The sequence below is a fragment of the Oryzias latipes genome, chromosome 15 (assembly GCF_002234675.1).
Source record: "Oryzias latipes chromosome 15, ASM223467v1".
Taxonomy (NCBI): Eukaryota; Metazoa; Chordata; class Actinopteri; order Beloniformes; family Adrianichthyidae; genus Oryzias; species Oryzias latipes.
The window spans coordinates 28,153,486-28,180,101 of record NC_019873.2 but is presented as its reverse complement, the minus strand read 5'-3'; the positions used below and the strand labels follow the sequence as shown (position 1 = coordinate 28,180,101).

General features: G+C 43.5%; 2 long non-coding RNA genes across 3 annotated transcripts; one reads left to right on the top strand and one right to left on the bottom strand.

Annotated features, from left to right (window-relative positions):
- Positions 1–3,904: 3,904 nt before the first annotated feature.
- Positions 3,905–5,613, bottom strand: LOC105355834. The gene is made up of 3 exons (XR_910163.2): positions 4,843–5,613; positions 4,655–4,723; positions 3,905–4,576 (listed from the first exon to the last, which is right to left on the bottom strand). It is a non-coding gene; the product is annotated as an uncharacterized LOC105355834 (long non-coding RNA).
- Positions 4,150–25,937, top strand: LOC110016551. Of its 2 annotated transcripts, XR_002291881.2 has the most exons (4): positions 4,150–4,529; positions 21,189–21,371; positions 23,009–23,212; positions 23,824–25,937. It is a non-coding gene; the product is annotated as an uncharacterized LOC110016551 (long non-coding RNA). The 2 variants fall into 2 exon arrangements; XR_002291880.2 differs by having other exon boundaries at positions 4,151–4,529; positions 23,009–25,937.
- The last annotated feature ends 679 nt before the right edge of the window (positions 25,938–26,616 follow it).

The window sequence follows — 26,616 nt, the reverse complement described above, 5'->3', positions numbered from 1 at the left end:
CAGGTGCCAAGTCATGTTCCGTCAGTCAGCTGGAATCTGTTGAGTCAGTAATGAGAAAGTGCGCGACTGTTGTGACAAAACTGTGACCGCTAATTCCAATTTCTTGATGAAATGAGGCGTTTTTGACGGCAGGTGCATTGCTGTTTTCATTTATTTCCAGATTCCCTCCACTGCACCAATGACCTCCCTGATTTATGGGCTGCATTGTGCTGCTCTGGCGTATCGCTGATATATTGTCAAACGCTAAGAACTGATTTGGTGCCTGGCTTTTTTTTTTTCTTTTGCACCGAGTGCCTTCTCGGAGCCAATAATAACACTGCCGCTGCATGCCAAGTTTCCCCGTCCCGGCTCTTCAAATGCAAATACATCCGTTGCGGATTGGTGGCGTTCACAAACGCCCGCGAGCCTGGAGTGCTCCTTCAGGGCAGTGAAAGCAGCAAACGGCAGAGGAGCTTTTTGAGATTTCCCCCCAGACAAAGGAGTGCTGTGTAGCTGACGCTGCAGTCAGAGAAACCTGACATGGAGGAGGGGATATCTAGTAAAACAAAAACACCACTCTGTGAATGAATGAATGAATGAATCAGTCAGACGTAGTCTGCTCGTTGCTAATGTTTAATCACACCAACCTGCAGCGTGCAGCCAGAGCGTGCATCAAGTAGTCATCAGGCCCACAAACCACTCTTGCAGCCCAGAAATCCAATCAACATGTTGATCAACCTTACAGCCTTTTTTTGGGAAGCCGTCATTCATAATCCCGAAGACTATCTTTCCAAACTCTTCCAAAACAAGAACATTTGTTTGTTTTTTTCTGAGCGATTTGAGGATCTTGCTTTTTTTTTTTTTTTGCTGTACACCGTCGCCTTATCAGCTGGACTTTAGAACTGGCCCACTTTGATAAGGGTGATACTTTGCTGAGCCCAATGACAATGCACCACCTTCTCCATAAACCGTCACACCTGCCGGCGGTCAGATTCCCTACCTTGCTGACCCACTTATGGCTGTACGTGGACACAAAAGCCGGGCCTTCGTAACCCTCTTTGGAGAATGACGCAATCGGACATAAAAGACCTTTTCTGTTTTTGTCCACAAAGCTTTATGGCCCAGTCAGTACCTGTTTGCTTAGTGCTGAGGAAAATAGCCCGCTCTGTGTTGAATACATACATCGTGTGTCACTGGAAGTGTATTTGTCCTGACAAAGCTCTGCGGTTGCGTAGCTACCGGGGAAATCCGCAGATGCTTTGGTTCGTCCGGTCGCTTCATGAGCAGGAGGGAACTTTACCGAAACAAAACACGGCTATGATGACGAGGCCCATGCTTCTAAAGTTGGTGCGAAGACGACATCGTTTTGTGCCTGAAGTGAAGTGACTCACACCCTGTTTGTGGTTAATGACAAACCAGTTTTGTGTTGACATCCAAAACCCCTCGGGGCCTTGGAACGTACAGAGTCTTGCTCAAGAAGCAGAACAGGTTTCTCGGCCCTCAAACCGACTTTCTAAAAACGGCTCTGCACGTGAGGCCGATCCGAGTGAAACCGGAGGCACCGATGAATTGGCGTTCTCCCCGCAGGTTCATGACCAAACACGGCACAAACTCCAATCGATGGTCGTAAAATCCTTCTCAGACTGATTGATTCGCTTGACAGGATCATGTTAATCAAGCTAAGTGAAAAGCAATAACTGGTGGGTGAAGCGGAGGGTCTGCCTCACTGTTGTGGTTTTACTCGGCTTGAATTTGGAATTAAAGAGTAAAAAAAAAAGAGCTGCCTGTTTGGTAAAAACAGCAGAATATCCTTCATTTTTGGTACATTTTCTAAAAACAATCAACGTTTCTGAGTAAAAGTGAAGCAGTCAATGCAGCCAGCTGTTTCACTAATGAATCTATGTTTAGCACAATAAATCAAAATGCGTGCTGGAGCTGCTGTAATCCCCTGAAAGCGAGCAGAGGCAGCGACACGCCAACAGCAGGATCTGGTCCACATTCTCCACTCCCAGTATAACTGATCTGCTCGGTTAATTTTAGAGCTGTCAGGAAAAACAAGGTCACGGCAAACGTTGTATTGAGGGCATGCTCAGATCTGCCTGCTTTTCTTTTCATCAATCAAAGTTTCCCTTTGGTGCTGGGCTCCAGCTCCTGAGAGACTTGTAATGACGGTTTCTCTTCTTGGCATCCAGGGAGAAACTGGAGCTCCAACCGGCAATTAGGAGCAGCGAGGCTGAATCCGGAGGATGTGTAAAATGTCCCTTCATTCTTGGCTTGGTCAACAGATTGGAGGGGGGGGGCATGGATCTGGTCTGTTTACCAGGAAAGGCCCGCAAAACTTCAGATGCTTACAGTTCCGAGTGTCAAACGTGTTTTTACTTGGAGTGGTATGAAACATGTTAGTGTGGAAAACAAACAGTATCTGGAACACAATCTGGATTTTTGGGGGATTATTTTTGTGAGGTTTGCCGTTTTAGACACCGCCATGGTGTTTGGAGAGCCCATTCTTACTGTTTCTCCCACTTCTGATCCAGTCCTGCCTCCTCTGACGGGCGGTTACTTCTCCATCTTCACGTATTCCTGCTTTCTGGTGTGAATTAAGTCTGTGAAATGGAAATGAGGACTCTCACACACACCCCCCCATCTCTTTCCAGACATCAGAACCAAGCTGCGCCTCCAATGTTTTTCTCAGATCTTGGAGTGCTGCCAAATCTTATAAGTGGAGCAGAGAGGGGAGCGGTGGAGGAAGAGATGGAGCAGAATGCAGAGGAGGGCGAGGAGGCGTCGAGCAGAAAAGATGAAAGGAGAGAGGATGAAAAATGAAGGAGGGAACATGCTTAGATGAGGACAAAGCTCGGGACGGGTCCAAGAGCCATCGAGACCGCTCCGGTGTTCTAGCCGAGTCCAGCACAATCCTGCTTTTCTGCTGAGACACTACTCCTGGCTTTGGCTCCGGATCAGCTGATAAGATGGCGTGCTGCGACTTTGCCAAATGAAAAAGGCAGCAGATGAGTCAGGACGGCATCTCCTGCTATTTAGAAAGTGCTACTTATAATAGTAGAATCTAAATTGTGGCCAACCAAGGCTTTTAATTGACATAATTAGTCTTTGTCAGCCGTATCTCTGGATGAAATCTTCCCTCCAGACGTTTATTTTGGGCCTCTGCATACCAGCCGCCGTGCTGAGATTCTTGCTGTCCGCCTCCGACATGTTTAAGTTAGATGTAGGTGTCAGTATGAGCCGGGCTATAAGTAAACATGGCAGCAGGAAGAGCAGCTTTGATTCCCAGCATGCCGCACGGCTCCAAACTGCTTCATCAACACAGAGATCCTAAAAATAAAAGAATAAAACAGCCTGGCCATCTTCACGTTATTATGCAAACATTGTATATCAGGACTGGACTGAGTGGGACCACAAGTGGGAAGAACCTGCTGGCTACAAAAAGCCAAAATCTCAGAAATAAATAGCTGTTTCTCAGTCATAAATACCCATTCATACTCCGATACCTTTTTTAACCCTTTAATGTCGCCGGCCACACACGCTCTTTTGTATATTGTAAAACTTTGACCGTTAACGCGATCAATCAGCTGATTCTGACACAGCTATGCTCCGAAATGCAACACATTATAGACGTAAAGTGTTGCGTAACGGTGCAACCCTTGTGCTATCCTAGGCACTTTAACATTGGGAGTTGGGTCATCTAGACCCACTAGACAGTGCGCTGAACCTTTTTTCTTCAATGGTTTGTGATCTTCACTGGTGTCCATGGATTACATGAAATCTCTCCACCTTTATCCACCTTTGTCATGGTAGGGAGAACACGTCAATTTAGGGGGGGGTCATCTAAGATAGCACAAGGGTTAATTGCGTAAACGGTTGAAGAGTTGCGGTCGTCGAATGAAAGTCAATGCTGGAGCTGAAGCTCCGGTGTCAAAGGAGCAAATGTGCTCTTGCTTATGTTGAGTTTTTCTTCATAATATTTTATTCTGTAATGCAAGTCATTCAAAGTGCCTTAATAAAAGTGGGTGGACATTTGATTGACAGATTCTCTCGAGCCTGCCTTTAAGTGGTGTGGACCCTCCAACAACTCCTGATTGGTAAGAGTGGTTGCCGTAGAAACATTGACTCAGACCGATTCTGACCAATCACTGCTTTCTGACGTTGTCCGGCTCCAACATGGCAGCTTCCATATTGTGGAAAAATGGCGACCGAATTGACTTCCTTTGTTTGGATCTTCGGTTAATGTCTCACTCGCTCCAGTTTACAAATACGGTTTATGGTTTTGTGAACTGTCTGTAGCAGGCTGGTTTCTGCATCCCTGACAGGTTTGTCTGATCAGCTGAGAGTCTGGATTGCAGAAGACGCCGCGTCGGAAGAGGACCATCTGCCTTCACGGCTGCAGAGCGACGGCGAGCATGACGATGCAGAAAGACCAGCGCCTCCCGCTCAGACACAGCGGCGGCGGTGACGGCAGAAGCGTCTCAGCATCCTGAAGAGAGGACGAGCTCGCGGGCTGATGAATGACAGAGTACTCTGGCGTGTGTCAGCAGGTCTGTGATGATGTATTATGGGATGCTGCCCCTTTCTCCTGCTTTCTCTACTCGAGGGACACATTTGTAATTATTCAACTGCGCCGTTAAACTTTAGCTGTTGTCCAAGGCAACACAAAAAGTACCTTTTTGTTGTGTGTTAATCCAGGATTCCTGCAGGATTGGCGCTGCAATATGCAGCATCTTTCATCTCGCTGAAGGAATGCAGTTGTCAGTATTTAAAAAAACAACACTCAGATATCCTGACACCTTTGTTTTTTCATCTTTACGTCACATTTGCGCCCACACACAAAGCACACATCCACAAACTCACTGTAGTTTCTTCTCTGTGTTGCATAACTGGGTGGGAGCCGTTTCCTCTGAGAGCTAATGTTCCTGTCAATCAAGGCTTCCACTGCACCATCTCCGCAGAGGCAGAGGAAAGCTTTCACCGCCTTTGTTCAGGCTGCCATTTTGAAAGGCTCCGTCTCCGCTTCCTACGCCTCTGAGCTGTTGACGTTGGAGCGTTGGGGTTCAGGAGGCGGGGAGGTCAGCCTCCACAGGGAGAACAAGCAGGACTGTGTTTGACAGGTGTGTGCTATTCGTGGAGCCGGTGACTCCAACATGTTACACAACTGCACGGTTTATTTAGACTGAGGCTGCAGAGGATCTGATAACCTGCATGTCTCGACAGGTGTCTGCAGGAATAATGGGACAGTAAATAAGGGAAAAGAAGGATTTTATAGCTCAAGGCTGAGAAAAGGGAACTTGGAACGCTGCAGGATTGCAAATCTGCGGTACTTTCTCAAACCGGGACCCAGGCAGAGCACAGTTGTATTTAGCCATCAGAACATAAAGTATGCTAATGACAGGCTGTGCTTGATATACTGTATACATGTCTGCTGCTCTGTAATGATATAATCACAGAGCAAGAGCAGCAGCTGCTCCCCTCCCCTTGTCCTCCTCTTTGGCTGGAATGTGCAGGACGAGAAAAATGATCCAATGTCATCCGGCGTGATGGAAGCTTCTCCGCTGAGCCAGGGGGACGTGTCTGAGGGAAGGGAGGGAGCGGATATTTCTGGTTTGACTGAGCTCGGGCACCGAGCCAAGCATGCCGACAGAAAGGAAGGGAGGCGGCGGCGTCGGCGGGGGAGGAGGGGGGGGGGCTTGGTTGAGAAAGAAAGCAGAGAGATAGAAAACCTTTTGGGCTGGCGCTCTTTCAGCTTCACAAGCACGCAGCTGCTTCTGGAAAATTCGGCACCCTGCCCTACTTAACCACCTTGCATGGCATGAATGACAAGAGTGGCCTAGCCTTGAACAGCGGGCCTAACGGTACAATTTCCCTAGCCTTGCACATGGTGGAAAAATCAACAATGAAGGGGGCACAATGTGGAACCGAAATCCTGGGTTTAGAGAGGCTTTGTCTGGACAAGGACGCGCTCGACCCGGACTTTAGAAAAGGCCATGTTCCAAAATGCCAGCTGATAAGCTTTGATGGGGTGACTCGGTCACCAACCGGTCACTAATTTGGGAGCAGAAGCCGACAGATTTCTCTCGGCTCATGTTGTAGGAAAAGATTGGAAGATCTGAGGCGACATGCGCCGCCACGACCAGTCATCGCTTGCCTTGGATCTACCAGCGAATGGTGTGTGAGAGCAGATGAGATAATGCTAACCCTTATCCTTTCAACCCTCTCCGGTGTTGACATTACCCCGCCCAACCCCTGTGAGCACACAGGGCCACGGCTCCGGCTGTCTGATAAAGAGGTGAATCAGCTGCTTACATGTCCCGCTCTCCTCCTCCTCCTCCTCCTCTGCCAGGCAATAAACCCCCGAACGCCCCCGTCATGCTCGTCCACAAGGCCTTATGTGTACATTCAGCACATGCTGGACTGTATAAATAGAAGCAACTGCGTGGCTCGCTGCTGACACCTGACATTTTCATGCCCCAGCATGCCCCTGATACGCTTGGCGCGCATTCTTTTCCTGGGTTTATCCATCTGTTGACACAGGGCCCAACACCCCAAGTCACTACTATGTTCTAGTAAAATTACACCAGCCTCCTTCTATTCATCGGAACATGCAAGCACTGCATGGCACAGGCTTTAGGCCCCCCTCCTCCAGGCTTAGTTCCTTCACCAGACCATCCATCCGAATCATTCGTCTTCATATTGATGTTTGAGGGAAAAAAAGAAAGAAAAAAAATACCAGAATGAGATGGGAATTGCGAGGAGCTGAAAGGTGCGCGGCAGAATGCAAGGCCGCATGCAGGCGGGGTGCTTCCTGGCCGCCTGCCAGCCTCCAGCAGCAGAAGCAGCAGCAACAGCTCTGCAGCATGTCAATACGCCCGTTGCCAGGGAAACAGGGGGAGTGCGCATAGCAACACGGTCCATAGAAAAGCTCATCGCCACGCTCTCCCCATTTCCTATCTAAAACGTTCAGAGCATCAGTGCAGAAAATGAGGTTCCTGATGTGAAGTAGAACCACAAGAACGGCAACAGGTCGGATTGCTCAAAAGTTTTTTGTCTTCTTTTTTTCCCTCTGATACAAAAAACAAACACACAAAACAGATTCATTACATATTGAACTACTCAGTGACACATTTAAATGTGATTTTTATGATTTGGTCCTCAGGGTGACTCAGGCTCCGTTGCAAAGTCCCGACTTGTGACACGGTTCCTGCTTTTCTGTGTCACTGCGGCCTATCGGCTCCTCTCGAGCTGTGACCTTGATCAAAGCTGCTTCTCTGTCTCTTTGCAGATATCACCGCTCTCTTTCCATTAAGTGTAAAGACATTTATCTCTGTGCGGTGGAACAGATAGCAGCGTTCTTTGATCAAATCTTCTGCCTCGTGACGCGATTGTTTCCTCTGAGTGTCTGTCTATCCATCCACAGCTGTTTTATGATCGCAGAGGTTTTTTTGTTTGTCTTTCTCTTTGTGGATGAAGGACGGTTAGAGGACGACTCTGTCTGTCAGCCACACCTAGTTGGCTCTCTTATCCATGTCTGTCTGTGCTGGTATCACTGAGGGGGGGGGGTTTGGGGAGCCAGCAATAGCTCCTCTGTGTTTTTCAGCGCCGTATCTGCGCTTGCGAGCGGCCTAACAGCTGCTGCTGCAGTGTCTGAGCTTGCTCGGGGATGCAGATGAAAGTGCTGATGCGTCCTGTTATTTTGGGCTGTGCTGTCCCCTCGGGGCCAAGGCAATTTTTTTTTTTTTTTTTTTTGGGTGGAAGGATTGTTGGAGGAGGGTGTGGGTAGGCTGTGAACCCAGAGGGGGATTTTAGCAGAGCACATCCCAGAATGCAAAGCAAGCCCTCATTGCCACATGGCGTTGTGGGAATCCTTTAACCCCCAGTAATCTGAATTCTCCAGTGAGTTTGCAATTCATATCAGCTGTTTACAATGGCACAGGAATGATGCCGACCCCCCCCCCCCCCCTTTTTCCATTCAAAAGTTAACGTATAGGTTTTTAAAAAGTTTAAGCTAAAAACACATTTTTTCAAAATGTAAAATGAATTTTAATAGTTTAGCCAAGCTGTTCGTTTATGTATTTAAATTGTTTTGTTTCTATTTCTATCTCTACACATTTGAGTTTTGTTATAAAATCTCAATTATATGGATTTTACACATAAAAAAGACTGCATTTGGTGCTCAAAATTAAAAATTTCGGACAGTTTCAGGGAAACTGAAGAACCTTGCTGTCATATAATGAACAATATTTGTAAAAACAAAACAAAAAAACTTGCTAAAAATATAAATATCCAGCATTTTTTTTAATTAGAAATGAATAAAGTAAATTGAAAAGTAGAAAAGGAGAAGTTCAAAAAGGCTCCAAACTACTATCTGGGTTAAACAGTCAACAGAGAAGATATTCAGCTCGGTGAGTTTTTAATAATATTCAAGCGAGAAGATATTTTATTATTCCTCAAAAGGAAATGATTAAACTAAATATTATGATATATTTCAGCAAGTACTCAATCATAAATGATAATTGTGTCTAAAATACATAAATAAAGCTTAACCGCCTAACCTTGTTGGTATAAATAAAGTATTTGAGTCATATAGAACGGCTGAAAAGGGTTGCAATCAGTTCAAGGTTAATATTGTTGTAATGAGTAAACTCCAATGTTTATAATACTGTCAAATAAAAATGCTTGAGATGACAGTTTACTTCAAACCTGCAGTTAAAACTGTAAATATTGTACATTCTGTTGTTCCTTTTTGATAAAAAAATAGGTAAATTCGTACAGTTGTGTTGATGAATGAGTTGTTTTCTTGTTTTCCTCATCAAGCTGCAGGTTTTGAACAAAGCCGACTCACACACTCGCTCCTGTAAATCAAACTCATCCTTAAAATGTTTCTCATCTTCACCTCCGAGCATTTGTCGACACTTTTCCGAGGAACCGAAGGCCGAGCTGTTCACATGTTCTGCTTTAAGCTGAATTTACGGCGACGTGTTTGAACTTGCACTCGCTCCACGTGCATCACTGCGACTCTGGCAGAGGCGGTGCTGCACGTCAGCAGCAACACACAGTAATGAGGCCGGCCGCGCCACCATTTACCCTCCTTTACGGCTGGTGATGTGGATCTTTGCACGGACGTATAACGCTCACATTTCCATTCGGATCACACTCTGCTGTGATATCGGGTCTCGTTTGGCGTGGAAAGATGCCATTTACTTAATAACTCTCACCCTCACACCTATAAAAACGACTTCATTTATTTAGTTTCCGTTTACTAAAACCTGCCAGGGATTCCCAGAATCCTTTGGTTCTGCACTTAATCAAAGGAGACTCGTTTGTGCACAATATGACACACTGTTAATTAAGAGAGATACTCTCCGACTGTTGCATAAATCATTTTCTTTCAGGTTTTATGCTTGGTCAAACATTGCAATTTGCATCTTGTTGTAATAATATCACCAGAAGAATAACGAGGAGATCGTTAAAGGCTGTCGCATCATCACCAGAGGATTTGTCAAAACTTTTGCTGATTCATCCAGAAATAATATATGCAGTCAATAATAATGTGAGTATTAATGAGATAAACACTTCCATGATAGTAGCTCACAGTTTGTTTGTTTGGAGGAGTTGGCAGAAACAGGCAAACGGTTAGTCCCCCGATTCTTCTTCCTGAACCTTACCATGACTTCCTCCCCGTATGGGGGTCGACCCACGCAGGTACTTTTTGGTTGTCCGTGTCCGTGGAGGGTCGTAGAGCAGTGGCTGCATCTTAAGGGGGTGTGTCTTGAAGTTCCCTTTAAGCTGCTGCCTCAAGGGAAGTCATGAAAATGGAACGTACCATTATCGTGCGTGCGGTGAGTGTGTCATGTAGTGAATAAGGGAAGTCACAGGCACATATGACGTACGAGTGATGCTGTTGTACGGCCTCTTTACGCTACACTCTGGTTGTTAGTAAGGTGAAAGTATTGGCTCCGTAACCCTTGTGCAAACATAAATAAATAAATAGCAATCCGACTGTTGCCGAACCACACCAGTGTTCTCTTGCACATGACCCGCTGTAGGTACCATAACCGTTCGGCCTGGAACTTCCGTTCGGGGTCCTGGGACTGATGCTGACGTCACATCATGTGATTGGCTGTCCGTTGGTCCGAAGACGTGTCAGATCGTGATTGGTCTGGACAAATTACGATACTCCCATAGAAGAAGATATTATGAAGTCTGTTGCAAACAAATGTGCCTTTATTATTGTCATGATTATTATTAAATGCATGTTCGCTTATAGTTTTTTTAATCCATGCGCCCAGTGCTTTATTATTGGCAGAACGTTTCCAGAAGAACAACATTTAGCCGTGCTGACAACATTTTCAGCCACGGCTGAACTTATACTGGAATAACAAGTGGATTGTTGATAAATCTCTTTATAAAAATTATGAAACATATTGTCAGACACAATTTATGAGGGAAATAACTTTAGGCTACAAAAGGGAACGTGAAATGCAGATCTCAACGCTACGTAGTATGTCCGTAGTGTGACGTTACCTTCAGTCGAAAGGACCCCGAACGGAAGTTCCAGGCCGAACGGTTATGGTACCTACAGCGGCACCTTAAAGTGTGGATGCCATGCTTTGAACAACTTTGTCAAATAAAAAAGCCCTTTAAACGCTGATTCTATTGATACCAATAGTTCGCGTCGAAAAAAATCCGAAGCATATGAATAATAGACATCTTTCGAAGGAATCAGAGATTTGGATCTGCCGCTAGAGCGCAGGCTGGAAGTGAACCCGATATGACCTGTGACGTCATGAAAGGCGTTGATTTTCGCAGTTCCGCTTCGGACAGCATGTAAACAAAACCGGTAGTCTTCGTTTCTCTCGTGTTTAAATCTGTTAATCATCAACATGCCAAGTCGTTGTGTGGCAGCTGGATGTAGCAATACATCTACTGAAAGTGTATCTGTGTATAAAATTCCCAAACAAGAAACGCTGCTGAAAAGGGGAAAGTTCAAGAAGGTGGACGGCGAAGGATTTTTCCCTCCAGATCTGCAGGAGAGAAGTCTGCGTTTTCGAAGGGACAAAAACCGGGACACAAACGAAGAATTTTGAACGGAGAGTTGGGAGGAGGATCTTGGCTTCTGAGTCGAGGAAAGGCGGGTGAGCTGGAAGCGAGCGAGCCGTTTTCTGGGTCGGAGAGGACGGCGCTGGAGTCGGGAGCGGAGGCTGCTAAGCTAGTGTGCATCACGATGGATCACATTGAGGCGAAGTAGTCGTGTTTTCTGTTGTCCTTGGATCCAACTGGAGTATTTCAACGCACTCAATGTTTTGCAAGAGAAGCAACAGGCCTGCAACGTTTTTTTTCTTTTGCTTTTGAGGTGCCGGTACCGTGAGTAAACTGAACTGTGTGTGTGTGAGCGCGCGCGCGCGCACGAGAAAAGGTTTCAAACGGGTTCAAACGGGTAAAACTGTTAATGTTCCACAGTTGTTAATGGTATACAGTGACTTTGTTAACTAAAGAGTAGTACCATCTGGGAAACTTTTATTTTGTGACATTTATTTTGTAAATTGGGTTGAAAACCAGTGTTTACCTTTGTTTAGATTAGGCCAAAAGGGGACATTTTGAGTATATTTTAGGGTAAGTGGAGTAATTTAATTTTATACATTTTTTAGACTTACTGGAGTCTAGCCGAATCTTCATGCTGGCTATCGTCATGATCGGCATGATCACTAGACCTACTACTTTCTGCTATATCCTCCTCACTTTCGCAAAAGGGTTCGAATCGATACGGTTGCAAAAGTGACTCATCATCATGATAATCTCCGCAACTTTCCTCTTCATCTTTCTGTTCATCTGATGATAAATCGCTAATAGAGACGGTAGCATCACTCTGTGCTTCGCTATCGGTGCTAGCCATGTTGTCTGCCTTGTCTTCCTTTCGTTACGTCACAAACAGGGCGGCGCGAATTCGGCGGAATGCGTGAAGCCGGCGGCCGTCCTCGTTGTTTATATTGCGTTTTTCGCTATTTATTCTTTTTCGAAAAATATTAAAAACAATCGCAACATGAAATAGAAACTATTTACTATATTTTGGCTTATTAAAATAGGCCATGTCACCCACACTTTAAGTTTCAGGAGGATTGTCTTCTCTGGTCCTCAGGGTTTCAGTCCGCCAAAGTTAACTTTGACTTTAGCGGGGAACAGAAGCTAGAAGAACGGCTAAAAAATGTCAGAGTAGAAACCCAAATATTGACTAACGAAAGAGTAAAAAAAAACATACAAATAAAAAAAATTAAGTTCTACAGAATGTTTTGAAGTTTGGTCTGAAAAAAGTTTTAGTTTAAAGAACAAAATCTCAATGCTGCTATTTGTACATCTACAACAAAACTTAAGAACTTCTCTGAAATTGTTTCAGCCAAAATAAAGGCTTCTATTGATGCATGAAATGACGATTTATCGTATTTCGGGCAGATACTCGCTGCAGTGTTTTTCAGGTAAATACCCTAGGGCGGTTCAGTTAATTAACTCACCTGCTCAGCGTCCTATTTAAGCCAGGTGCGCAGTTGTTCATTCTTTCTTACCTTCAGCGCTCATTCTTCGCCCCACCCTCCTCCCCGGCTTCCACCTGTGGGCTCCGTAAAGGGGGGTTTTGTTACCCGAAAGTTTTATGGAAATTTTATGGAAGTTTTATGGAATTGAACGGAGCCTTATGCCAAACGAAAATATGTGAATGCCAACTTAAAGAATGTGGGAAAAATGTCAAATAAATATTTCTTACTGCAAGAGTTGTCTGACTGAAATAAAGGTATTAGACAAATTTAACGTATTTGAGTAGATATACCAGATCTTGACAACAAATTCTCTAACATAATAGTAGATAATATTATGCAATAAGACTGGTCATGAGGGAAATCCAGTATCTTCACCCAAATAAATGCTAGAATGTAAATTCATCTTGTGTCGACCAAAAAGACCAAAGTGAAAGCTCGTTTATTTGACCTAATTTAAGAAAATCCCTGCAATTCCTTGTTTTTTCTGGTAAACTTCTAGTATAGTGAAGATTAAAACACAGAAAGGGATAAGTGTGAGAAACTACAAGTACACAGATGATAAAATGACAAAAATAAACCATTTAAACATTTTTTGCACATGAATTTCCTAACGTTTTTGTGATATCTCTAAATGACGAGGTCAGTTTATTGCCGGGATCATGCAGAACGTCGTTTTCTGTCACTATTAGGACTTGTTCGGCTGGGACCCGACTCCAGCTCGGTTCTGGAGATCCGTCCTGCATGACTGTGAGAGGACAAAGAGCCATCAGATGTCTTTGTTGGCTTTGCAGCTCATGTGATCCGTGCTGAACGCCGAAGGTCCGCTGACAGCCTCCCCGCCCCCAGCAGACCACAGAGGGAGTCTGTTACCATTTCGTACAAAGCTCAGTCTAATCTGTTCCTTTTTACTCTCAGGACAAGTCTTTGAAAACAAAAAAATGGGCCTGTATTTTGAATGCAGTTCCTGTATTTGCTGTAAAGTGTCGTTGAGGGTTTTCTCATTTGGGACATTTAATGCATATTGCAGGGATGAAAATTGGTCGTACATTTATATATGTAGAAAAAGTGATTAAAGTTGTGGTCTTTACATGAAATTTCCACAGATGTATCACAAATGAACCACGTTAAAACCACAGACGTATAAATGTAAACGTAATAAACCACACAAAGAACACATGAATCTTTGCAGAACATGAACCCTGCATGTTTATTGCGCTGTTTGTATGCAATTCATTAGCGATTCGTCGTGAATAATGAAAAATGATATGTCCGCCGTATACAATACAGAAAAGTTATACGGTGGTGGTACGTGCGTGAAAAGTCCATTGAACATTCAATTCAATTCAATTTTATTTGTATAGCCCAAAATCACAACAACAGTCGTCTCGATGGGCTTCGAAGTAAAACATGAACTTAAAAGGATCACGAATACTAAGAGTTCAATAGGAAAATACTAAAATGAACTAACAAACTGACTATGCTATACTGGCATCCCTGCCCTTAGACCCCCCTTCGCGGTAAGGAAAAACTCCCAAAAAAAACAGATTCCGGAAAAAACGAAGAAACATGTGGAACGGTCATGGAAAGCCACAAATTTGCATACGCATCTTGCAAAAATCACCCACAATTGCTTAAGATTTACGTACGTCTTAATTGTGTGTAGACTATGTACTTTTTTTTTTCAAACAAACTTTATTGAACACAACGATCCAATACAAAACAGTGAAATACAATACAGTAATAGGAAAAGAACAAACTGGGGGGTTATTATTACATTTTATTATTACATTGTTTTAAGACATTAAAACGGACGCACAGATCAAGTGTTTTACTCGCTTTCTTGTTGTCCGAATGCTTTATTGTGTTCATGTGTTGTTTGACCTTTGAAGATTGAGAAATGAGGGGTATGTTTTGAAAATTTGGATATATGAATGTGCCATTTGCATAAAAATAAAATTAGATTAATTATATTTAATTGTTCTTTTTTATGGGATGGACCATGGGTGAGGCCAAACAGCACATGTTCTAAGCACAAACGGAAGTCTGAGTTTATGTGAGCGGAAATGAAAATACAAACTTTAGACCAGAGTTTATTTGAAGAAGGACATGGCCAAAATTAATGTACAGCATCTTCAGGATGTTCTGGGGGGAAAAAAGAGCGGGTTACATCAATGTCTCTTTTGAATCTTTGCCGGTATAATCTGGATGGGTAGAATTTATGGATACATGTAACCCTTGTGCTATCCTAGTTACTTTAACATTGGGAGTTGGGTCATCTAGACCCACTAGTCAGTGCTCTGAACCTTTTTTCTTCAATGATTTGTGATCTTCACTGGTGTCCATGGATTACATGAAATCTTTCCACCTTTATCCACCTTTGTCATGGTAGGGAGGGAGAACATGTCAATGCAAGGATCAGGTCATCTGGACCCCATAAGATAGCACAAGGGTTAAACCACTGATCTGGCTTCATTCTTACAAACAGACATGGTTGTTTCTATAACAGCAGAGAAGTAGATTACAGTCACAGTAGCTCTGTGATGCAATCAGGACATTATTGTCTGAGGAGAACAGAAGCAAACTGATAATTGGTGCAAAAACCCAACAACATTTTGACAGTCGGTCCTGTAACCACTGCAGGCTTTACCCATGAACACCAACTGCACCATTGACTGTGGAAGTGATGTAATACTGCTGATAGATGTGTCAGGCCTTTGCCTTAGGCTGCTCCTGATGCTCGACTCCCTAAAGACCAGGCGGGCTAAACGGGTCAAAGCAGCCCCCATCAATACATGACCCAGCAAAGCTCCAGATCACCTCAAACACTGTGATTAATTGTAGTCGTGTGCAGCATTTATCCAAACAACAAAACTGCGCTGCTGGATGTCAATGACAGCAGAGGACGTTAATTTGTCTGTCGCGTACCGTTATCTCCTCACTAAGCTGCACTCAGTCTTTACCTGAGATTTAAAATTCAAATGCCGTGTGATCAAAGCAGGATTAGTGCGCTAAGCTCGTCATAATGAAGGAAGAGGAAAATTTGTATCTTTACCTCCCTCTGCAGAGCTTGTTAACGTGATTTCAACAAGGAAGAAAAACGCTTTTCTTTATTTTAGTTGACCTTGTTACCATGCTAGTCAGCTCACATTTGGATCACAGTTGTAGTTTGAGCCGGTAAAGGACGGATTTAGCATGGCATAAATGGTGTGAAAAAGCAGCGTTTTAACTTGAAGGTTTAGCTATTTTAGGCAGAAATGAGAAAAGTTTAGTGAATTTAATCGTTTTCTCATGAGTAGTGATGGGTTTTTCCAAACATTTTCTGCACCGTTGCATCTCAGAGATCTAGAATATCATAAAAAAGTTCAATATATTTGTTGAAAAGTAAAACTTGAAAACAAATGCAGTCACTACACATAGAATTAAATATTTTGTACCTTTTTTTCTTTCTAATTTTGATGATTGTTGTCCATAGATGATATAAAACCCCAAATTAAGTGTCTTGAAAAATGTGATTATTGTAAAAAATTCAACGCCGGAAAGTCTGGGTTGAATTTCAGTCGTTATCACGAGGAAGACTGCTGATTGGCGGATTTTCAGAAGATGGTCATCTTAAGGATGACGGGCCAACGCTAAACAAGCTGGTGGTTCACAGAGATCTGCTTTCAACAGAACATTGAGAGGAAGGAAAACGTTTGACTGGAAAAGATGCAGCAGGACCATCTACAGCCTTCAGAAGATAAAGAACCATAGCTCTAGATATGGACCACAAATGTTCTGTTCAAGCCACTCGTGAACCAGAGACGTCTAACATGAGCTGAAGAGAAATATTCCTACTCCTGAATCGTCCAGAGTTCTGTTTTTCAATCAGAGCCAACCAGTGCAAAGTTAGATGACTACAACACAAAACCAGTTACAATATGGTCCTTGCACTCTATGAGTGCTGCGGGCCATAATAAAACACACACTCATTCATTTATTTAACTCTGTAAACATGGAGCTCTGGAAACAGGTTGTGTCAGAAAAACAGCTGATTGTCGTCTTACTGTCGCCCTCCAATCCCGCGCTGGGTACATCTCCACATCTCCACAGCTGAGTCAGCGGAAAGATAAGACGGCTCTGGAATGTCACGTACCAAAGTAGACAACAATGTTATCTGATGGAAAAATGAGTTTGACCTGCTTGGTGGATGTAAACAAAAGAAATGTGTAACTAAGCAGATTCCCGCCATCATTTAACCTGATGAAAGCCCGATTTTAAATCCGTCACATGCAGTAAAACATCTGTGGTTCGCCTGATTACATAACGACTGTGTTTCATGAGGTGTTTACAGAAGGAATGCAGCGCTGAGTCAGCATGCATTGGTAAAGTGGCAGAGGTTAAATTACGTAAGGAGACGATTGGTAAGTTTCTGATCCCTGCATGTTCAGAATAGGTGACTTGAGTGAGGTTTCAGTGTGTGGGAAACCCAAAGATGACAATGTTGGCCCAGATTTGAGAACCTTTTGCTCCTTTGGTCACCAGGAAATTCAACCTGTCGTGCTCTGGAATGAGCAGGTAGAGAGCAGCCAGTTTCCATAGCAACGGTCTTTTATCATATGACCATAGACGGGTTGCATTGCATAAAAACTCAATTTTTAAAACATTTTTTTTTAAATACAAATACAAGCTCAGCTGCTGATGCACAAAGTCAATTATTAGGACTGCAGCTCAATTTCCCACTGGACTTGAACACATCTCTATCTGCATCCTGGCTGTTTAGAGATTTACAGCTATATATGTGCATCTGATTCATAGACGTCTGTTGCACATCAACATTTAGATATCTAGCAGAGGAAATTTCCCACAGCCACTCGCACTAAAGTCCCATCATGCCTTGCACATTGTAAACAAATCACCATTTTCTCAAGGAGGCTCAGAGTTATTTAAATTGGGTAATTAAATAACATAAGGAATAGTTCAGAAGGTGCATTAATGGTGTGCTCTAGAGGCTGTCGTTTCATTTATGATGGTGCAAACGAAGACAGTATTCGCAAAGACGCAAACAACAAGAAGCGCAATGTGTAACCCTTGTTCTATCCTAGGCACTTTAACATTGGGAGTGGGGTCATCTAGACCCACAAGACAGTGCTCTGAACCTTTTTTCTTCAATGATTTGTGATCTTCACTGGTGTCCATGGATTACATGAAATCTTTCCACCTTTATCCACCTTTGTCAGGGTAGGGAGAACACGTTAATTTAAAGGGGGGGGGGGTCATCTAAGATACTACAAGGTTGCTAAATTTTTTTTTTTGCTGTTGGCATTGTTATTTTAGCAGATTTTTGTTTAAAATGTCCCAAGTTGAGTTTTAAATTGTAAAATAGTTGAAAAATTGAGATGTGCTGTTCTGATTCTTCTGAATAAATATCCTGTTCATAAGTTCATAAAGTTGCATATCTTTGTTGGATACTTATTTTTTACGAGACCCACTCTGAAGAAAATTGTGTTTTTGCTGTTTGTAACATCTTCTTGTGGCATTTTACTGATCATGAAGGACATATATGAAGAAACTTAAGCTCAAAATTGCATTTCGGAGGATTTCTTTATTCAGAGGAGGAGCAGACCAAAAAATGCTGTTTGAGAAAATACTCTGGGCGGGGCCACAAGCTTCCTGTTCTGCCCGATTCTGATGCATCCACTTGCAGACAAATAATTTTACAAATGTTTTGCAGGGCTGAAATAGTTTTAGTGCAGTTATGAAGCTTCACCTGCAGTTTAGACACAAAAATCCAGTGAGATGCAGAGTTTTTTTTGTTTTTTTATCTCTGACTTTCTGTTAAACTGCTGTTTGCTTTTTTTTACCGTAAATTATAGCAACAGATTTCCCCCTATTGAGATGCAAAGGGTTCACCGCTGTGTTGTTGCTTTTAATGAAATCCAATTATCAGCTTTTGTGGAATCACCTCACACAGAAAACAGAGTCTGCTTTATTGAAGCATAAATATCCCAGCTTTCCACACACGCATCGCTTTTAGACATAAAAACAGCCCCCCACTTTAAGCTTCCTGTGATCCCGGCTGCAGCGCTCCAATGCAGGACAGGTGGAAAGCTTTTGTTTTGCTGCTGCTGCTGCCGCGGGCCTCAGCAGCACAGACAGCCTGAACATGACAAAATAATGTTGAATCAGCGCATAAGAAACAGCAGAGAGCCACAAAGGAGGGGAGCGGGGGTTGGTTAAAAGATCAGGAGGATGAAGGGGAATCAGGTTTAACTGAAGGCATCATTATTCAGAGATGTGCTTTGATTTCTGAAGCACCAGCATTCTGCAGAAACATGCGACGTGAGGAGTCCCAGTGTCTCTGCTTACAGCAGATATTGTGGCGACGGACTCTTAGACCTCTGTCAAAAGGATCTTTTCCCACTTTTTTTATAGTTTTTCTCTCACCGTTCACATCCTGCATGTGTGTGTGAGAGCTGAGCGCTCTTGGTGTCCTACTTTCCGGCTCTTTGGTGTCGTTTCTGGACAGCAGTGACAGATTGAGATGGGCTGTGGGTATTCGGAGGCCGGCCAAAGACAGGAAAGCCTCAGGGATCTTATGACAGGTAGACAGAGGAGAGGAGGAACTGTGTAACTGCTATGAAAAAGTGCTCTCGTTCTTAAATTAGCCCACCAAATCAACATACCGAGGTATATATGGCTTTTTTTTTTTGTTCACATGTTGTGAACCTCAATTTCTGACACAACGAGGTCTGGATGCTGAAAATTCCATACATATATATTTTTTTGGAAAGAGTTTTGAGAGGGGTTTCAGCCTCCTCCTCCTCCTCTTTTCGTATCTACGGAGGCAGACGTACTAGAAGGCAGAAGCTGAGTGATGCTCCATGACAGCAGTAGTTCAAAGAGAGCATGTGCACACAGAGAAGGGTCTAATTTTAACTCAGGAAAAGGGGCTCATCGCATGACTGCAGCTCAATTATTCATCAACACCAGAAATATTTCAGCTAAAGGGCCTGACACGTTATTATTTTCCACTCCACTCTCACATGCTGTTTCATTGAGATAAAAAAAGGCGGCCTCGCCCCCTACCCTGGCGCTGAACCGTCGTGTCTGAAGCTGAGGATGACTCAGAAACGGAGCCAAAACACTCTTCAGAAACTCTGATTTGACATTTAACTGCTACCAAATTCCCACATTTCTAGCAGCTTTCGGATCACCTTTTGTTTGTGATTCATCTGCAGCCTTTTTCATTTACGCGGATTAAAGAACAACAACCTGTTTTTACAAAAACAAATTCACGCAGAATGACTTGGAGCCTCTGCAGGATGACTCAGTTTTGTTTTGAATAGACGGCGTCATCTCCAACAGATGACCAGTCATCATGTGAGGCCAAGCTGACTCCACCAAATCTGCTTGTGTAATTGAGGAAGTTACTCAAATAAATACAGTTTTGCTCTTTTCAATCAGGCTGTATTTATGCAGAGCTGCTCCTGTGTTTACTTTGGAGTCACTCCGTTCTGCTCAGCACCTTAAAGCAGCATATCCTAAATCAACAAAAACTCAACCCGTGAGCGCCGTTGTATGGCCCGTTGGCGCCACCCGCCCCCACCATTCCTGCCCACTTTTGACCCGCCCTCCATGGTTGAGCGGCGGCCACACGCCCCTCACCTTCTGCCCCTGCCATCCTGGTCAGAGCTCCTCGTGACAGATTCAGGAAAGAAAAAAAAACAACCTTTTTTTTTTTAATAGTGGCTTTTTTGTTGGCTTTATCTCCATAGTAACCAAATTTTTTTTTGGTCACCTGAGGAACAGGTGGATGTAATTTTTAGAAGAATTGGCAGAAATAAATGTTGTGATTTCCTTGACAACAGAGATTTTTTGTTAACCACATCCACATTCCTGGCATGTTTACATCCCATGTCATATCATTTTGTAAAGCTTGAGCCACCTCTTCATACATTAAATTTTAACAATATTTTGGTTAAAGAAATGTGCAAGAAACAGGGGGATGTCATTAAAAATCTACAACTTCTAACTCCAACAATTTTTACCAGGTAGGTTCCCAAAGATGCTCGGGGAGTTAGGAGGCAATAGATCAAAATTCCTGTAGAAGGTACTGAAGGGGATTTTTCTTTTTAAAGATGACCTCCTCCTGAGGTCAAAGGTCAACAAAACTCTGTTTACTTAACCTGTTGGCGTGTGTGATAAATCTTGTGAAGATCGCTTAAACAAAAGTTTTCTTTTTTCCATTTTGTGCAAAAATGTGAAAATCCCCAAATTTTACACGTTGCTACAATATGGCCACCAAGCAGTAGCTTCTGTGGCCATCCCATAATAATTTCAAAACGTGTCCCCGACACCTGTTTTGGTTTTGTTAGTGGATTTTGAAATATTTTGTGGGCCCAATAAGAGATTTTGCCCCGTTCATTTTCTTGATGGTTTATCCCGCTGTGATGTCATCATTTATTTATTTATTCATTTATTTGTTGTTTTTTTGGGAGGGGGGGTGTTCACTATGCCTAAAATGCATTTTCACAGGGTACTATGTGTGTGCACATTTTACGTGTGTGGCGGGGGTCATGTTTTTGCTCAAAGTCACAGAAAGAAAGGAAGAAAAGCAAAAACAACCTGGTCCTTCAGTCCAGGACGAGTGCAGGACAGAATAATCATTGTCTGTCCCCATGCGTTTTGTGTTTACAGACCCGTGTAATCGGAGCAGATCTGCACCAAAGTGCTGCGTGACCGAGATCTGATTGACCTAAAAGCACCTTGTTGACCTTGGCAGCAAACCACAGGCGGTCCGGAGCCTGAGGGATGCTGGGAGGCAGCGGCCTGGACCTGTTTGAACGTCTGTCATACGTTTCTGGCTCTGGGTGGCCTTAGGTAAGCGGAGCAATCTCAAGCAATCTGGGGGGAGGATTTGCGCCTGCTGTGATAATGACAGCGCTTTAAGACCCACCCAGACAGGCTGACAAATTGATGCTGGGCTCGTGTTTTTCTGTGGCATGGAAAACAGATAAACGCTGGGATGCGCTTGTCAGACGGACAGTGTCAGTGTGACGATTTAAAGTGTTAGTGGAAAAGCAAACATCCAACTGTTTGAGGACTTAAAGGATTATTCAGGACTGTTCTGCAGGTTATTTTCAAGAAAAAAACAGACATCCTGGAGCTTTTATTTATGGTCAAAGTGAATCTCCCCAAGCATAAAATACTGTCCATCTCTGGCATGTTGCCTTTAAAGTGGACATCCTGGCAGGACTCGGCCTATCTGTGACGGGCAGCAGGTGCTGTGCCTCACGTAAAGAGGGAGATGATGCTGGCTGAAGACAGTGAGGTGTGGTGCTGTTTGCAGATAAGGCGATGAAGGCTAACTACAGCATCAGTCCTGAGGAAAAGGCGAACTGTGATTGGTGTGACTGTGGCGCAATGGCGGCAGAGATGGAGGCGATTTCTGAAACCAATTCTCTGGACTGTTGTCAGTTTTTGGAAACAAGATAAGAGCTGAAAGCGGATGGAGCTGTTTTCTGAAGATCTTGTTTTGTCTCGCTTTTGTCAAGGAAATGATGTTTATGGTACGGAGAAAGCAGAAAACATGAACATAAATGTTAAAGCACACGCGTTGAAACTCTTCAGCTTTAGGATAAATAACACAATGAAATCTTTTGTTGACTTAAAAAAAATATTTTCTGTTAGCAGCAAATTTTACAGTACATTGTAGTAAACATTCCTTCAAAATGTGCAGAAATGCTCAAAAAACATGAACTGAAAACTTGTTTAGCATTTGGATTATCAAAATGAGGTACTTTCAAAAATCTTTTAGGATTTTAGAAAATGTAGGTAAATTAGATAAAAATAAAATAATGTTTATTACTTTAATAGTTTACATAAATGTGACTTTCCAAGCAATAAAAATGAACTCAAATGACAAAACAAGCCTCAGTAATAAAAACGCTTTTGACTTGTCTTTGTGTGATTTTTAGCTTATTTTTTTCGTCACAGTAAGATGACTTAATTATTTAGTATCTATGAAAACTTTTACTTCACTAAAATCTCCATAATGTTTGCAGGATATTTGCTAAAACAATATTATGTTAAATATTACAGTCCGTTACGCCTATCGCTCGATATTTTCTGAGTTTTTCATACAGAACACCACACCTTATTTTATTAAAGTTATGAACTGATTAATTTATCGTGGCAAAAAGCATGAATAGTTAAAAATGTTTACGTTAACAGCCTTAAATTTTATTTATTTGACTTGACATTGTGGAAATGTTTTTGGTCTCCAACTAGGCTCTTATTTTAAAGTTTTAAAGAGATTTAGTCTCAGAAAGTAAATTTTATGCAAAATGTGCAATAATCAGATTTACAGTGTAGCTCAGGTTTAGCAAACAGGTAAAAAACTAAATGTTTAGAAGTTAAATTAAGGGATTATCTTAAAAACATGTTTACATTTAGAAATTGATGTAGGAACGAAGCGTTCTGAACTTTATGGGTGTTGACTTGTTTTCTCGCTGCAGTGAAATCACTTTATTTCACCCTGGAAGTGGATAATCTGCAGGATGGAGACGAGTGACAGACCCCAGGACGCTACAAATCCTAAAAAGTTCTTGGATGCATGGAATCAAACGAGTCTTTTCATCTCAGAGCCGCTGCTGGACGTCTGTCAGAGGGTCTGGATGAGCGCGCTGACATCCCTCTTCAACCTCCTCCACCTCCAAACGGTGGGATTCCTGACCCGTTCACTGTCGCTGAGACCACTGAGCTGCTTTTTTGTGTTGCTTCTCTCTCCAGTTTCCATCGCTGGAGATGTTCATCCAGAGTCCTATCACCAGCACGAGTTCGACTTTCCTCCATTAAATCTCCGATGACGGTTTAAAAATGCGAGAAAAGTTCTAAAAGGGGAGCGTTGCAAACTAAATGTTTGGCTGCGGGCGATGAAAGCAAGAAGCTTCTTCTTTGCTTTGGGGAAACGATCAAACCCAAAAGACAAAGCATTAATTATTCAGCCTTCCTGCACCGCTCTCCAACTCTGATCATGACTGGAAGCGGGTCTGGGGTGTCAGCTTGACTGGTTTTTAAACTCAAACATATTTGCTCCCGTATGATGTGAAAGCTGCTCGCAGGGCTTTTTGGTTTGAATGGTACAAACCATTTTGTTGCCCATAGCAATCAAAAGTACTCCACACCCCAAACCAGTGGGTGTGGCCTATTTGAGACTGGTTTGTGAATGGAAATGGAAATGAGAGCTCCTTGTTCACAGCTACATGTAAAACACGAACAAGGGGAAGGGGATCTAAAATGTGTTTATTTTTGTTCATTTATTTGTTGACAGCGTTCCACACACTGCGATGCTGTGGACCTCATGCATCCTGAAGCCCAGCAGGGCCGCAGTGATCTGCACTCCGGTTGGAGTGGCGTGGAGGCTGGAGTGGGAGTGGTCTTGGCATGTTGACTCCTTCATACCACTGTCACGCTTTGCACAAGGTGCCCCGGAGGAGTGTCACGCCCAATTCTTCTCACTTAGTGTGTCCCTGTCACACTCCGGGTTGCCATAGTCACACGGCATTCCTCTCCCTCCATCTGTCGCTGGTACTTTTGTTGCATAAGTTGTTCTGATCACCAGCTTCCAGCTTTGATCTGAACCTTGCATTGTTCGGGAAACGTCTGAGCCAGGAACCAAAAGCTACTTCCATATCCGTCAACTTTAGCTACTTGTCAAAGGGTCATGTGTTCTGTAATTAACTTCTGGGCGAGCACAAAGAGGAAGCCCGGCTATCAAAGTTTAAGCCTCAAACAAACAAGAGGCCAGCAGCCTCCTCCTCCTCCTAAAGTGTCACCGGCTGCTGCGACGGCGTTATCAATCCGTTTGTCATGTTGCGGTTCCAAACCCCCACCCAGCTCCAGACCATCCTGTCTTCCAGCAGTCGTGAAAGCACCACGTGGAGAAGCGGCACACATGGTTTCAGTTACAGCCAGATTGCACAACAGTTCCCTGCAAAGCCGACATGCGCAGCTTGTCTGAAATCCTTAACTGTCAGCAAAAATGCGAGTCTGCTGCAGATTTAATGATACCTGCCACCACATGACTGTGCAGAAAAAAAAAGAGTTGTGTGTAGTTCTTCTCTGTGCACGCTGACATCTGAGTCACAGGAAGTAGGTTAAAGGTGAAATTTAGAGTCCTGAGTGTTGATTGCTGCTTGTTATTTTCAGAGCAGAGCGTGTTTTCATAAAAAAGGTGAAGTGAAAATGAAAGTCATCTCACATAATTACCCAGCTTGTACCATGCAGTCAAGAGGAATTTCTTTTTTTTAAAGTTTTCTGCATTTGGAATAAACCATTTCACCCGTACATGGCATTCTAAATGATGATGCAAATTGTATTTAAGTGTCATAAACATCAGATTTTGAAGGCTGTGTTATTTCTGTTTCAGTAAAGACCTGAGGACCGGAGATAAATGTTCATAGGGCACAAAAACACAGGAACAAAAACAAGCACTATGTAAAGCTCTGATAAGACGAACATCATTCTTCTTCCAGTCCAGACACTGTTTGCCTTCAGCGTTCCTCTTCAATGATCCATTATTTATCAACAGAAAGGTTCAGAGCTCATAAACCTCATAACGGTTTCCTGTCTGGGCTGTTTATGGTCTCCAGTCTCCAGTTACATTTCACAGTAGGAGCATCTCCCATGAAGCTTTTAGAAAGCTGAACCGTTTTTGGTATAGGTAAAAAAACAAAAAAACAATTATTTGACGTGTCACCTTGGAGATGGCAGCTGACAGCTGTTTCATGCACAAGCTGGGCTTAATTGGCGGGGAAATTAGCCTGACCTTGACTGCGGCAGGGCGGGCGATGAGCTGCCGTTCCCCGCCACTCCAAATGACATTGTTGTAATTTTCGACAGCGGCGAGGAAACACTCTGAGCATTAATTATATGGTGGAATGTGCCTTGGTGCAACAGAGGCGCACAGTGAATACTTATGTAAGCTGTCGCTCCAGTCTCCATGGCAACCTGCAGCATTTCTAAGACGTGCCGCCTCTGATTTGCCATCCCCTCAAAATGGGCTGTTTCCATGGAAACCAGGCAGCAGCCTCTGATGATGGCTCTCACGAAAATGACACCCTGGAACGCCTCTAGATCCGTACGCGTGCATGTGGGGATGCGTGATGCGCATGCGACGGCAGCAGTGGCAGGGGGGGCAGGGGGGGTATCGTGACGCTACAGCTCAAGATGAAAACAGATAGAGAAAGCGAAAGACGTTTTAACCACATCAGTCCCTCCCAGCTGCAGCGGTTTACCTGCGACAGGCGCTCTGTGACTCTGACGCCGACTCGGCTCTGCCACATGATTCACACGCATCATGTCGACTCATGTGTCATAGAGGAGTGTTGTGCACCAGCCTCGGAGGGCAGGGTAGACGTTATCCGTGCACCGCCATCTGCTGCACTTTTCATGCCCTTTCTTCAAACAGATGCACCCCCCCTCTATTTGACTTTACATTCGTGTCACAGTCGTTTGTCGACTCGAACTATGATGCCAAATGTTGTCATCTGTTTGAGTAGAAATTAGTTTTTGTGTAGAGTTAAGAAGTAACAGAAAACTACAAATGTAAAAAAATAAAGGATTATGGGATTACATGCACACACATCTCCACATGTAACCTACATGAACGTATACATCTTTCCGACTGGTCTGCATGTCCTGGCGTGTGCACCATCCGCCTGACGGGCAGAAACTGGTGAGTCTCTCTGCCCTCTTCTTCCTCAGGGTTACCCTTGGTAGGCTGCGACAACTGGACAGAGTGACCGCTACCCCCTGGCTTTCCAAACAGGAAGTACTGGACAGCTATTACTCAGCCATTCTATTGGTCAGAATAACCATTCTTTTTTTTTTTAACATGTTCTTGACAGTCCTCTGTCCACTGACCAATCAGGTGCCTCAATAAAGGTAGGCAGAGCCTGCTGGCCCCCACGTCCAACATTCAGATCCAACAAGCTCACTCCTGATTGGCCAGAGTGGATGGCATAGATAATGAAGACTTCTGGCTCCAACATGGCACACAGAAAATACAAATGGTGATTAAGGTGACTTGATTTGGTTGGGGCTGGGAGGGATCAGTTTCCAT